Here is a 14,313-nt window from a genome sequence, read left to right on the forward strand (position 1 = left end):
AGTCATGTCATATTAGAGAAAAACTAGAAAAGTAGGATTAAGTCCTGTGAGAGGTGCAGGACCATCGTAGTAGGAGGAGTTTCTTCCTGCTGACACTTCTTTGGGAGATGGGAGATAAACCCAGCCACTGAGAGCTATGGCTTCTCCCTCCACCCTCTGACTTCACACACCCAGTGGGTGGGTCATAGCCTGTCCATCAGCATCACAGTATTCAGGGCCATGGTGTTAAAGGCCGTGGAACACCCTCACAATCACCTTAGGTGGGTCCTGGCCTTATTCAGCCTGGAAAGAATGGATATTGAATATCAGCCAAAGGACTCCAAAGGTCTGTCCCTCAGGCTCCTGTTAGCAGCCATGGCATGGTTTGCTGATACTGGAGCTCCTGGCAGGAGCAAAAAGACTGCTTTGCCACGGCAGTCATGCACAGCCTGTCTCCTGAAAAACCAGTGCATGGCAGGGCAGAGGGAAGGTTGGATTTCAACCTTCTCTCCAAACTGCCTTGCTTTCCTGGGTTTATGTCAGGCCCTTACCGTTATTTGAACATAGTTTTTCTGGTTTAATTTGCATAATTGATGAGATGGAAAATTATCTCAATGATTGATGGATGTTCTGCATGCACCAGAGTTTGTCACAAAATATAACACATCTGTAGGATGAGCCTGCTGCTCCTGCCATGTTATTTCCCAACTGGGCTATAAAATTCTAACTTAACCCTGCAGGTTTTTAGGTTTCTTTTATTTTTAATCTTTTACAATACAATGTGCAACATGGTAAACAAACACAAAGACACAGCATCAACCAAAGTTACCATCTTTCTTCATTGTACTCCAAGGAGGTAGAGTAATGAAAGGGAAAAAGCTGCATCACACTTGTGGAGTTGATCCAAGACTTTCCTACGTGAGGTGTTCTCACTCTTAGCAGACTTGGTCTATAGTTCTATCTATACATTTCCACTTGCTTTGGGGATAGTTTATCTCTTTCAGACATTTACATTGACAAAATTCTCTTTTAATTTGCAATGGGTCAACAGTGCATATACCACAATTCATGTGATGAGTGGACTTTGTTTTCATAATTGCTTTAGATATTTTTGTAATCAAAAGATGATGCCAACTGCAGAAGTACTCTTTGGGAATTAACAATGCTTCTTCCATAGAGAAGCCTGGCTTGATGCATTCCTGTCCAGCAAAGCATTGACACACATAGGTGACTTGAAGCCTGTCCTACGGCTGTGAGTGAGGTTACATACATGGTAAGTCCAGCATGTGTCACAGTTCCCTGCAGAGCAGAGAGCTGCATGGACACATGTAACTTCTTTGCTGAACAGTGAATTTGGAGAGATGAAGCCTCCCTTGTCCTGTCTGCAAAAGACACCCAGGCACAGCACATGTTTTTGTTGTGTTTTTGTTCATGGAATGATTTCGGAATGATGTGGTGGGTGGGGTGTGCCCTGTATTACCTGTCTAGGCTATCAGGACAAGTAGCTAATGAGCTCCTACCCACACTAAATGGTAAACCAGTCCCTCTGGGCAGTCTGAGATGCCAGCTTGAGACTGGGCCTGACATCTCAGGAATCATTCCTTTAGGGAATCAGAAAGTGAGGCACCTTTTAGTCCTACAGGGGCTATGGACAGGGAGGGTTTATAAGGAGGGAAAGAAGGAGGATGAGAAGAGAGTTTTGATCCTTAAACTGATCATGCACAAAGACTATTAACAAGATTTCCAGGGCACTTTCAAATTATTTCAGCAGACTAAAAGCATAGGTTAAGTCTAAGATTTTCACAGCACTTGAAAGACAATTTTGCAGTGTCAGATCAGTTTTTTAAACAGCTCTAGTTTTGGTATAAGTAGGACATAACTGCAGTGAGGCCAGTGAGGCTGGAAAGATGAACAACACTGGCAGTCCTCCAAGCACTTAAGAAAGGGTACCAGAATAAAGTATTTACCCCAAGAACTCATTACTGCGACAACTCATTGCACTGAATGAAAATTTGCTTCAATGGGAATTTGTTCTCCAAGCTACATATGGATTCCTCCAAACTGTGAATAGGTCTAATCTGCTTTTCTCAGTGATTTGATTTAATACACTTTAGTTCACATTAACAAGAGGATAAAAACATGTTTCCAGTATTAAGCTTGTATGTGGTACTATGCATTTTTTCCATCATACAGAATACTTCATTAATGTTCCCTGCAGAAAAAGGATAAATCAGACCAAGAAAGTGGGGGGGAACAAAAAAAAAAGAACTAGAGGAAGGCATTGGCAATATTGTGTCTATGTCCCTAGAAAATGACTCCAAACCTGAAACTACTCAGCTTCTAAGCACTGAGGTAGAAAAATCATATGGCAATGGCCACGGTTCTTTTCCAACAAGGAACTTTTCTACCAAGGAAAATGAAAGACATTCTCCCTGTCCCTGATCCATGCATGACGCTGCTCCAGTCTGAAGTGACAAAGGGTTGATTAGTTATGATCGGCTGCTACAGCTGAGGCAATACAAAACTCCAATCAATTCCCCAGCAATCAATTCGTTACACTGAACTCTCTTTCTCTCCATCTGCAGCTGCCTGACATCCATCAGGGCCCCCTTCTCCTGCCTGCAAGTTGTGGTGAGCATATGAAGATAGCTCAGTGGGCTGAAATGGAGATCAGTGGCTCGCAGTGCTATTGGGCAGGCGGGCGGGCGGCGCTAACCCTCTGGAGCTGAGCAGCTCAGCTGTGCACTTCAAGTTTCCACTGTGATATTATATTTGACATTCAATTTGAAACCCTAAACTCCTTTAATGCAATATCTCAGCACAATGATAGTAATAAGGCAGTACCACTTGCTTTTGATTTAACTACGAAAGGCAAAGTGGAGAGGGGGAGAAAACAGCCCCAATTATGTTAACCCCTTTGCTACTAACTCAGTAGGAGACTTGTTTTATAAGTACAAAATTCTGTATTAAAATAAAGAGGAGAAGAAAAAAGGCAGAGGACTGCTTTTTCAGCTAGCAGTTAAAATGCTTTATTTTGTTGTGTTTTGCTCCCTGAAAGTGCCAGAGGCTACAATTTGCTCCGAAAATTTCAACAAAACTGCATGTAGATGGGATTGCTATCTGGTAGACCTGTCACCTTGCATATATGGCAGGAGATAAACAGTACAAATCATAACTTTTTTAAGTGCACGGCCACAGTTTTCCCTCACCAAGGTCTCTCTGATTCTTCAGAATTCTTCTTGCATGGTATGGTCACCATGCCACACCAGTCAAGAAGATAGCAGTGGTTTAAAGTACTCTGAGTTCTTGTCCATCCGCAGGAATATGTGGAAAACAGTGCACCAGAGCTCAATATGTCTATTCTACAAAAGGGAAAATTGAGGTCCAGTTTTGATGGGAAATTTTGAAGGAAACTTTGTTCACTGTTCAAACTGAAATACTGACTCTAGGGGTTTTCAAGGCCCAGATATAGGGCTGTCACTTCTGGAGAACTTTGGAACACCATTTCTAGCCCAAATTTACCTCTAATCCTAAGGCACAGTAGGACTGTCATCCAGATTTTTGTCAGCCTTCCAGGATGAGAAAATACAAAGTCTGGCTGTGTTTCACCAAATTTTGCTCAGCTCTTCTATGGATATTCACCATCCCTTAGACTCAATGGATCCGAACCATCATTAGTCAAAGCAGGGGTCTGTGTGGGAGAAAGGGGATACAGACCTAATGAATCAAAGCTAAAGGCAGCTAATAGTCATACTATGCATAGTTTCTAGGATAAGGATTATTTCTTCTGGTAACTTAATTTCCTTCTCTTCCAGTCTTTTCTCACCTGTCTTTCCCTTTGCTTCTAGACAGTGTACAGACTGCTCTGTACTGTGGAGGATGGTATGAAACTTCCTGTCTGCCTCTTCCCAGCTCGTCCTTAGACACCAAGTGAATGTCAGAGATCTAGTCTCAAACTATTTAAAAACATTTAGCCAGCTTTACACAGCAACTCTTTGGTCAAACTTTCTCTGCTTTAGGAAAGGACATGTCGCCCCTCTTGGCAAATCAATTATTCAGACGCTGTGATAGTCCGAGGCATCGTATCAGTAATAAAGTAGTGAATTATTAATCACGTCTTGTGCCATTTCGATTAGATTTGGGAAATTCAGGATTAAATTTCTGGCACCCTGTGTCTCGGATTGAGCTCAGCCCAGCTGGCGTGACAGGCATGAGCTGGCTTTGTACTTCAGAGGAGGCTGGTGGATAAAAATTACTTGAAAAGCCTCAGAACTTCAATTATTATTATTAGTATTTTGGAAAGAACTGGAATGACTGAAAATAGATTTCCAATCTGCAGGGCAGTTTTGGTTTCACACAAAACTTCTGCTGTAATAGTTCAGGCTTTTTTTTTTCCTTTCCTCTGAGCTCATCTGCTTGCTGCAAGAAAGGCTAACTCGGCTCAAAAGACAAGGCAGTCTTGTGAGTCTGTGTGTCTCTGTACAGTATTTACACTTTCTACGTTTTATCTGGGCTCTGAGGACACTCTGAGAGATCGAAATCATATTAATTAGAAGAACAGGACCAGCATTCCTACTGCTCTGGCACTAGCTGTTGAGGGAGGGAGAGCCTTAATGCAGGAATGTGAGCCTTGGCATCCTGAGAAGTTGCTTGCAGCCTGCTTAAGGCTAGTGTAAAAAGAGTTTTGGCTTTATCTGCCCTGTGCCCAGCAGACAGCCATCCCCTGCAGTGCCCTGCCACATATATTCACCTGACTTCACTCAACTGGTATTGTTTAGCTCTTGCCTGTGCTTGGTGCCTGCTGTGGAGAGCCTGCTCTGAAGTGCTGGTGAGCGCTCCTTTCACTGGAGAAGTGCTTTTTGAAAACGTGTCTGCTACAGAAAGAGGAATGGGATAGGCACCTGGGAGAGTTGAGGCTGTTGGGAGCATATGGGAAGTGTCAGCTGCCCCACATGTGGCCAGGTGACCTGTGAACTGCTGGGGTGCAATGCCAGGGTGTCAAGGTTCAGGTGGTACATCTGAGCATGGCACAGGGCAAACATGTGTGTGGCAGCTTGGTACTGCAGGATGCTGAAGGGACACCAGACCTCAAACCACCTGGGAGAACTAAGAGGAGATGTTCTGGTGTGCCTTTAACCAGAGTGAAAAAAGTGCCATAGAGCATTTCCTCTCTGGTGGCTTTCATCCACGGGTGAAATTTAATCTTTCCTTGTTGCCTGTAGGCATTGCAGATTTGCAGAATTTAGTAATTTCTTCAGTAGTTAGGCTGAAAACTTAAGTAACTTTGCCCAGGCCTCAATGAAATCAAAGGGAAAACTCAGGTGACCTGACCCTACACTCACATCCTTGTCAATGTGAACTGATAGCACAGGTCTGAAATGAAGCCTGCCGGATTTCTCTCTGTGAAGTTGGCCTTTTGCTAGATATACAACTGGGGGAACAGCTTTTGCCACAAATGTAGTCCAATTCAAACCCTGAACAAGACTCAAAAGTGACCGAGTTGAAAACCCTTGACATGAAGGAAATAACATTTTACTCAGTGCAGTTTTAATTTCATCCCTCTGCCCTGGAGTCAGAGGTTTCTGAACAGAACAGGGACTGTGGAGTGCATGTGCATTGTGGGGAGGAAAGTGTGTGGGGAGATGCTTCATGTAGCTAGTTTCTTGCTCTTAGAAGCCTCCATGACTTTCGGGGAAAGGAAAAGAAAAAAAAAAGGTTTTAAAAGAGTTTTTTTGAAAGAGGAGCTGAAAAGGACATCAAAACAGATCAAAGAAACTCATGGAAGTGGGAAAAAAAAATGGAGAGAGGGAGAAAAAAAAAGAAGGAAAAGCTCCTGCAGTAACATTGGATGAAAATTAAGCTTCTCAGATCTGTTTAAAAGATATTCTGTTTGATCTTTTATATCTTCTGCTCTGATTATCCAGGTTCCTTTTGATGTTGCTGAGCCCTATAGAACTGATATGTAAAAACACACATACATATGTATTAATGCAGTGGGTACACATGCACATGCAGGGACTCCTCACACTGTCACTGCTGCCTATGAATGGGATGTGCAGAGCTAGCAGAGGTGAGACCACAGAGGAGCAAGATCCAGTGCTCTGACCCTGTGATGTATGTCCCATGCCACAGTGCCCCTGGGGACAGAAAAACCTTCCTGGCTCCTCTCCTCGGCGGGAATCACTAGAAGAAACTGAGCTCTGAGGCACACGGATTAAAGGTAGGAAGCTGCAACTGCGTGGTGACACACCATGTCCTACTCCGTGCACCTCCCAAACCCTTGGAAAGTCGTGGGGTGATGGTTGTGATGATGTACAACCATGGAAAAATATCTCTCAGAGACCGTGCAAAAAGACACCCTCAGCCAAAAGGGACACATCTACTCACTGGGATCTTGGAGCAGTTTGTGCCACCACACAGTTCCCAGCAGAGAAGCCCCACTTTGTTCCCTCCTGCCTCCTAACTGATCCCCTTGCCTTCCCACCAAGGCCAGCTCCAGACTCCTCAGCGCTTTAGGAAAAACTGACTTTTTTTCTGCTCTCACCTTAACATAAGGGAGCATGGCCAGCCCTAGGATTGGTCACTGATGCTGTCAGGAGGATGGGGAGGGATTTTGCACAAAGCAGCGGAGACCCCCATTGTGCTAAGCCCACTGCTGTTGCTGGGGCAAGAGGAGGGAGGTGGATAGAAGCTGCATTAAAATCCCTTGTTGACCAGGCAATGAGCCTACTTTGCCTTAGTGCCACCACCTGCAATGGCTTCTCACACTTGTGTGACACAGGAAGGCAGCAGGACCCAATCCTGGTGGCTGCAATCAACTCTGCATGCCCCCGAGCCCCGGCTGTGCCATGCTGGCCTCTGCTCCCCACTGCTGTGGTGCCCACACGCTTCCAAACCTTTAATCTGCTTACCCTCAGGAAGCCCTGGGAGGCAGGCAAAGTGGTCTTAAGCTCATTTTACAGCGGGAAACATGAGTGATTTCCATACAAATACTGCTCAAGTTGGCAGCAGAGGCAAACACTGCATCCACCAAGGCTCTCTACCTGGGAAGGAGGGCAGCTCTCTGCCGCCCAAATCCATCTTCACATGTTTGGCTTTGCACTGCTAAGTGCCATCTCTGGCAATGAAAACTATCCTCCATGTCCCACTTCCACATGGACCAGCATTTCCCACACTGCCTTGTCCCTCATCCCTCAGTTGTCCTCTGAGAGTGAGCACAAGGAAGCATTCCAGTTAAATTTGGGCCCAAATGCATGCTTTTCTTCAATTTTAATATGCCAACATGCTTCTAATTGTTATGTTTGCAGAGGGGAGCAGGTAGCTTGGAGCAGCAGGCACAGTATTTTCAGTTTTCTGAGCTTAAGCTGGTACAGTTAGTTGTTTCAGCCCCTGGGCTCTGGCAATCCGATCCCTCCTTGCTAGATGCTGCTTTGTGTATTTATTCTCATTTCTCCTCTCTTTGCTCTCTCCCCCACCCTCATTCAGAGGTTTCCCAAGTAGATCTGTCTATTGCCACTCCCCTCTTTAAGCTCCCAATTTAAGGGAAAAAAAAATGAGGAAAATACACAGGAAAATTATTTTTTTACAGACAGCAGTAAAATGATCAAAGGCTTATTTGCAGCTAACAGCGGATGTACACCACTCATTGAACTAAGATGGAGTGGAAGCATTTTCTTCATATCCCTACAAATGTGTTCTTTTAAAAAAAAATCAATGAAGGCAGATTTTTAATTAAAGCAGATGCTGATCCTTCCTGCCCCTGATGCTGCTACATGTTTTGTTGTTGTTGTGGCTGTTGTTATCTTATCTGGGCCTTTATTTATTTATGTATTAGCCCCTGACAACAGGAGATTGCAGCTCTGATTTCTTCCCTGGAGTTGGGGGAACAAAAAAAGAGGTGGGCCTGTTGGAGGAAAATGTTTTTGTCTCCAATCTCTTTGCTACCCAGGTGAGGGTCAAACACCTCCTTCCTTGGGCTTTCCCCTCCTCCAGCTCTGGTGCGAGATACAAAGGCTAAGCCTTGCTGTCTCCTTCTCTCCGTCCTTTTTACAGATGCAAATCCCCTCTGCTCAAGCTCAAGAGTGTCTCTGGGAATAAAATGCGCTCTGTGGTAATGCCTTCATTTGAAAGTGTTATGGAGATCTGGAACTGAACTGCTGAATGGCAAGCTTTCCTTTTTTATTTTTTTTAAATACCTTTTAAAATTTTTTCAGAAAACTCCACTGATTTAAGTCTCTGATAAAATGACCAAGAAAGCATTTCCTAATATACTCATCCTTCTTCCGCACCTAGCAGATCTGAATCTCCAATCTCCTTCCTCTGTCCTGTGCAGGGAGAGAAGTTGGACTCCATGATCCTTGTGGGTCCCTTCCAACTCAGGAGATTCCATGATTCTCTCTTCTTCAAACCCTCCCCTGGCTGTTCCCATTCCTCACAAGATTCAGGGGTTCCTAACAAGGCTTTCATAATGAATATCCAAGACAAACGTGTGCTCCCAGCCTGCCACAGCTGGGCCTAGTACTGGGTTCTGAGGGTCTGGGCAGGACTGAGCACATGGTCCATCTCCTTTCCCTCTCCCGTGCTCTGTCTGATGTCTGCAGGGGTCCCTGGACTTTTTCTCTTCAGAATCAGGTAAGTGCATCGAGGGGGGATTCCAGAAAACAACTAGAAGTGCCCAGGTATGTCAATCATCCTAAATCTAAAGCAGAGAGATGGTGCCTTAGACAATCTAAATCAAGGTTAGGCTCATCCTCCATGTCAAGCTCTCCTTCTATGAACAACGATCAGGCCATGGTGGAGGGAGATGTCCTGGGCCTGGGCTGTCCTCTGCTGCAGGCCTTTCCTGCAGGCCACATTTCAGTCCCCACAAATGCCTTTTGTCCCTGGAACTCCCTGACTTAATGCGTGTGTTGTGCCCAGACATAACCCAGGGGGCTGTCTTGACTCTTCAGGTGCAAAGCTGACCTGCAACGGCCCAAGATTTGGATAGAGCATTTGTCTTTGTGTGTGTCAGTAGTACACCAGGTCAGTGCTACAGGGCCTGAGGAGGAATTTGTCCTTTCTGTCCAGTACCATGCATGTGGCCAGGTGCCGCCAGGAGGGAGGGCTTCCGATGCACCAGGACAGACCACTGCTGGAGGCACTGTACCTGACAGGATCGACCACTGGTCCCATCTGCTGTGGCAAACTGCATCTTCCTATGGGGAAGGAAACTGATAGCTAAAACTGCCCAAGGAGTGACTTTTCCTTTCATTGATATCTATATAAATGAACATAGGATCCGTACAGGATCGTAGAATTATTTAGGTTGGAAAAGACCTCCCAGATCATCCAGCCTAGCTGTTAACCCAGCACCATGAAGCTGTGTCCCCCAAGGGCCACATCCACACCCCTTTTGAACACTTCCAAGGATAGTATTATACCACTGCCCTGGTTTTTCCAATGCCTGATCACTCTTTCAACGAAGACATTTTTCCTAATATCCAATCTAAATATAATATCTATTATATCTGTTTGATGCTGACTTCCCAGACCCCGCAGACCCTTGACCTTCACTATCCTTAAAGGCTGCCCTAGGCAGCTGTTCCCCAGGTCTGTGGGTAGGTGCTGGCAGCCATACACATGGACTGAGATGTGTCTAAATACTGGTTACTTCACTGTCCAAAATGCATATCAACAAAATAATTTAAAAAATATATTTCCAGTTTACAAGAGTGTCTCTCCTGACCCAAAATGTAACAACTTTTCATTTTGTTATGTTTTGTTCCCTTTTCATTAAAAGCAAGCAGATCAATAAAGGAAATTGAGAAAAAGGAAAAGAAATAGCTTTGTTTAAAAAAACACCTCATCAGCAAATTTTTTCACATTTTCAATCAAGTAAACGGATTGTGGTATCTTATTATTTGATAGGAGCATACATATATTTCTGTTCAGTGCTTAACTATTTTTTTCCCCAGTGAATAAAGTACTAGTCCAAAATCCTTCCTCACTTGCAATCTGGAATAGCATTTTCACTGTGTCTGAAAAGAAAACGAAATATTAACTTCAGTAATATGCAGACTAATTGCTTTTGAAAGGGTGGGATCCATTTGGAGAAATTTAAGTGTTTACTACAAGACTTGCCTCTATTTGAGATAATCATCCTTGTCTGTCTTTGGTAGTTAACAGGGATCTGCTCTGCAAAGTCGAGGGCACAACTCTGCTCATAATACGGTAATCTGCTTTCAGCCAAATCACACTTCCCTAAAAAAGCACTTTTCTCTCCATTTTCTGTATTGCAAGTCTTGACTGACTTGGGAGGATCCTTGGAAGGATCTGCATTTTAATTAGATGTCTTAGATGTGGGTAAATTTAGGGAACATTAAACCTGACCAACTAGTTTAAAAGTGAGTTTGTTCCTTAAAGCTGTTCAGGATGCTAACAGGATTATGCAGAGCCTAACAGGGCCATGGTTTCCCTAAAGCTGGCTGTGCAACAGCACATGAAAGTAAATACTTCTAATTTCAGATTGAATGCCTATGGGCAGTCACCAAATGTGCACAATAGTGCACAATTTATTTGCAATTGCAGATACTCACTCTGTAGAGGAAACACTATTAGCTGCATCCCATCTCTGCTGAACTCATCTTCATTCCTTTAATATTATCAAGACTTGAAAATGCATAGAAAATTGACAAGTGAGATATAAACAGCTTCTCTTCTTCCTACCACCCACACTTACATAAGAAAACACACTCAGAAGAGGTAAACTACATATATATATATACATATGTATATGTATATGTATATGTATATATGTACATATACAAAAGATAAATTCCACTTAAAAATGCAATCTATAATCATGACCCAGCTTTTGTTTTCATCAGGTGGCAAATTAAGACTTTCACACCAATGGAATATAAATTCTTTTAGTAAATTCTGCTGGTAAATACCTTTAAAAGTGTGAGCTGGTAAGATACTACACCGGAAAATTAACTTATATCCACCTCAACAGAGCAGGAGTGAAAACTTTTGGAGTATCTTGGTTAGGGAAAGGGGTTTTTAGGCATTTCTCTGTACTTTTCACAGTGATCTGCAGTAGGACACTTCAATCACAGTGCCTTGGTATAGATGTGTCTTTCACTGCAGCCTCGTATAACTATCCATGTTTGGGTGTTATCATGGGAGTAGCTGCCTCACTATATCCATCTTTTCCCAATTGCATGGTATCGATTGATGGTGAAGCAAAGTTTTTGAGTGATAGCTCAACAATGAAGAAGTTTCAGACACCCTCTCTCTTTCCTCTGCTAGTGGAAGGGAAAATGCCTTATCCTCAGCATTAATTAAACTATGTGAAACCTGATCCTGGCTATGGAAGACCTGTGTGTAGATTCATACCCTCTGACAACATCTTAAATTCACTGACTGGCATTTACTTGGTAAATAAATAAGAGGATCAGACCAGCACTTCTTTAGAGAGGTCAAGCAAGATCTTTGGTCTGTCTGTGAAATGCATGGGCCAAATAATTTGCTCCTGAAATCACCAAAGCTGTCCTGAAACTTACTGATTTACGCCATGAAAGGATAAGCTTCCGTAACAAATTTGCAGGTAAGGGAAAGTCTGAGCCTAAGAGTGACAGAGACTGAGATAACCAGAGGAACCTTCTGCCTGGAAATGAGAAGCTCTGGTTTATGCCTTGCCTTGGAAAACAGAGTGATCCCTAAAACTCCTGGGTCTTTTTCTGCACGTTTTTCTTTATATGTTCTGCCTCCCTGTGTTTGAAATGCACTGATTAGTGTACAATGCTGCATGCCTAAATCTGCTTTCAAATCAGACTTGCAGATACTTTATCCTCAAATTTCCAGTTTTGGTCTGTGTCCATGGTTCTGCTCAAAGGTCTGTTTGTGCTGTGGGATTTTTGGAAGGGTGAGGATGGAATTCTCAGGACACCTAAAAGGAGGACTAACTATAACATTATTTAGGTTATCTCTGCAGTAAATTGGGTGAGAAAAGTGGGTTGAAGCAATAGCCTGTGATTATCAAAAATCTTTTTTTCTTTGTTTCCCTTACAGATAAAGCATTCCTGAGTTATTTCTTCCAGCACTCCCACCCCCCTATATACATTCCTGCTTAATCAGTCGCTTCCAACAACTGCATTTCTCCCTCTTGAAAATCAAGGATTACTTTCAGCTCTCAGCATGATTGGGAAAAAAGTCTGGCAGAGATTAAAGAAAAGAGTTGCTTTTCTCTCCCAGAATCTGTGTGGGATGACGATATTGGCAAAAGCTGTTGGCCAAAATATCACTTAAGAGAGTCAAAGCTCTTCCTAGGACGATCTTTTTCACATCCCACTTACAATAACAACAATAGCCTTGGTATCATTTTAAAAGAGAGAGCAGAGAAGGTGTGGGGGTGGGAAGGACAGGAATTACAGCCCTTATACTAATCAGCTAGAAAAGCTCTGTCTCCCACAATTCTTTCATTAGCTGGCGAGACAGGTGCCCTCTGACCTCCAGCATCACTTACTTCCTTGGTAACAACTACTGCTGGCAGATGATCCCTCTTGTAGACTTCATCCATATTCAAAGAGTTGTCACGGCCAACTGATGCTAAGAAGCTAATCAAGTAGAATTTTCTTTTCCTTTGCTGTCTCTTTTTGTTCCCCCCTTTACTCCTTCTCTCATGCTAGAAAGATATTTCCCCACCATGCACTCAAATTCTTTTGAACACTGAGAAAGGACCAGATACATGGGGAAAGGGAGGAGAAATTCCTTTTCACACATGATGCCTCTGGTGATTTTTGCACTTTTACACAGGCAAGCATAGGACTGTTTTGCATTGCCATTAACAGCTTTTAAGTATTACCAAGTACAACCAGGGGCTTGACTGGGACAGCTATCTCACCACACGCTGTTTCGGAGCAGGATGAAAATTCCCCATCAAAACTACTTCGATATAGGCAATTTAATTTCCAGTGCTGACTAGGTTTTGGAACAATGTGGCCTTATTAAAGCAGTTGATTTTACAACAGGTAGAAGATGTGTTAAAATTACATTTTCTACAGGCAAGGGTAACATTTTCACTGATGTTTTCATTTTGTTTCCCTTTTCCCCCATGGTAAGCCCATCAGCTACACTATGCTTCTTTCCTCTGTTCAGAAATAAACTTGCCAGCATGGTTCTAAAGAAGCTAGCAAGAGTTGGTATGAGGATATTTTATTTGCATTTGTTGCATTTTGTACAAAAATATTTTCTAACAGAAATGATCATCTCTTCTAACCACAGGCAAAGACCAACATGAAGGAATTTCAAACTTTGAGGATGAGAATGTTGAATCTGAAACAGCAACTACATATGAAAAACTGACTCTTATATCCTTGATGAGAAAAAAGAACCAGAAGAATAATGAAGATGCCATTTCTTCACTTTTCTGTTCTGAGATTTATAGATTTCTGATCATCTGAATAACATGAATTATCTAGGGGAAAGTCTGAGGCCATTGAGTTAGATAGACAGCAACTCTTCATTCACAACTGTATGTCAATGGTTGTCAGTCAAACATGAGGGAAAGGGAATCAAAGTCAGGAATTTCTGCTCCAGAAAACATGGAGATTTATTTCAGCGTGAAAATCCAAAACACCTGGCAGATTTTATTTCCAGCTTTTGAAAATGATGTATCGTTAGATGAGAGAGAATTCCTAAAATGGTCCCCAATATTTCTGAAAAACATTTGTCAGCAACTGACCTTAAGAATCTCTAATAAAAAAAATCTATAAACAATGGCCCTGTTACAATGCCACTGATTTGTACAATTCAGAGGAAATGCTGACATCCTCCATTCAAGCACTAGTTTCAAGCCACTGAAAATGCTGTTTTCAATCCTGATGGCATCTGTTCCTCTTCCATGAGTTAATTCAAGAGGAATAAATGTGCAAAACAAAGGAAAGAAGGAAGTCAAAGGCACACTGGTCCGTCAAACATCGATCCCACAAATCTTCCTTATTTCCACCATCTGCTGCCAGGTTTCTTGTTGGAATGTGCAATGAATAATATGCTCCTCATGTTTTTCCTTCCATCATCCTGTGAGTACAGATTCTTCCTTAGGCATCCTTAGTGCCACTGCCATTCCTGTCGAGGGTGCAAACTGAAGCTGGCCGGTGGATTTACTCCCAGGAATCTGCGCTCTGCGGGATTGCTGCTGCAAATTTTTAGCAGCCTCTGTCTTCATGACACTATTTTTGGACCTCCCTCTCACTCTCTCTTGTCTAGTAATGTCTCATCTTGTGGAGACTGGAGAGCTAAGTTCATTAAAATGGAATTTGGTGGGTTATTGCACAAAATTACCTCTATTTA

The 14,313-nt window shown here is 42.9% G+C and overlaps 1 protein-coding gene across 16 annotated transcripts in view; it reads right to left on the reverse strand.

Moving 5' to 3' along the window:
* CELF4 (CUGBP Elav-like family member 4) overlaps positions 1 to 14,313 on the reverse strand; it is a 700,175-nt gene that overhangs the window by 175,282 nt on the left and 510,580 nt on the right. The gene's annotated exons all lie outside the window — the stretch shown is intronic.

The sequence above is a fragment of the Corvus cornix genome, chromosome Z, assembly GCF_000738735.6.
Source record: "Corvus cornix cornix isolate S_Up_H32 chromosome Z, ASM73873v5, whole genome shotgun sequence".
Taxonomy (NCBI): Eukaryota; Metazoa; Chordata; class Aves; order Passeriformes; family Corvidae; genus Corvus; species Corvus cornix.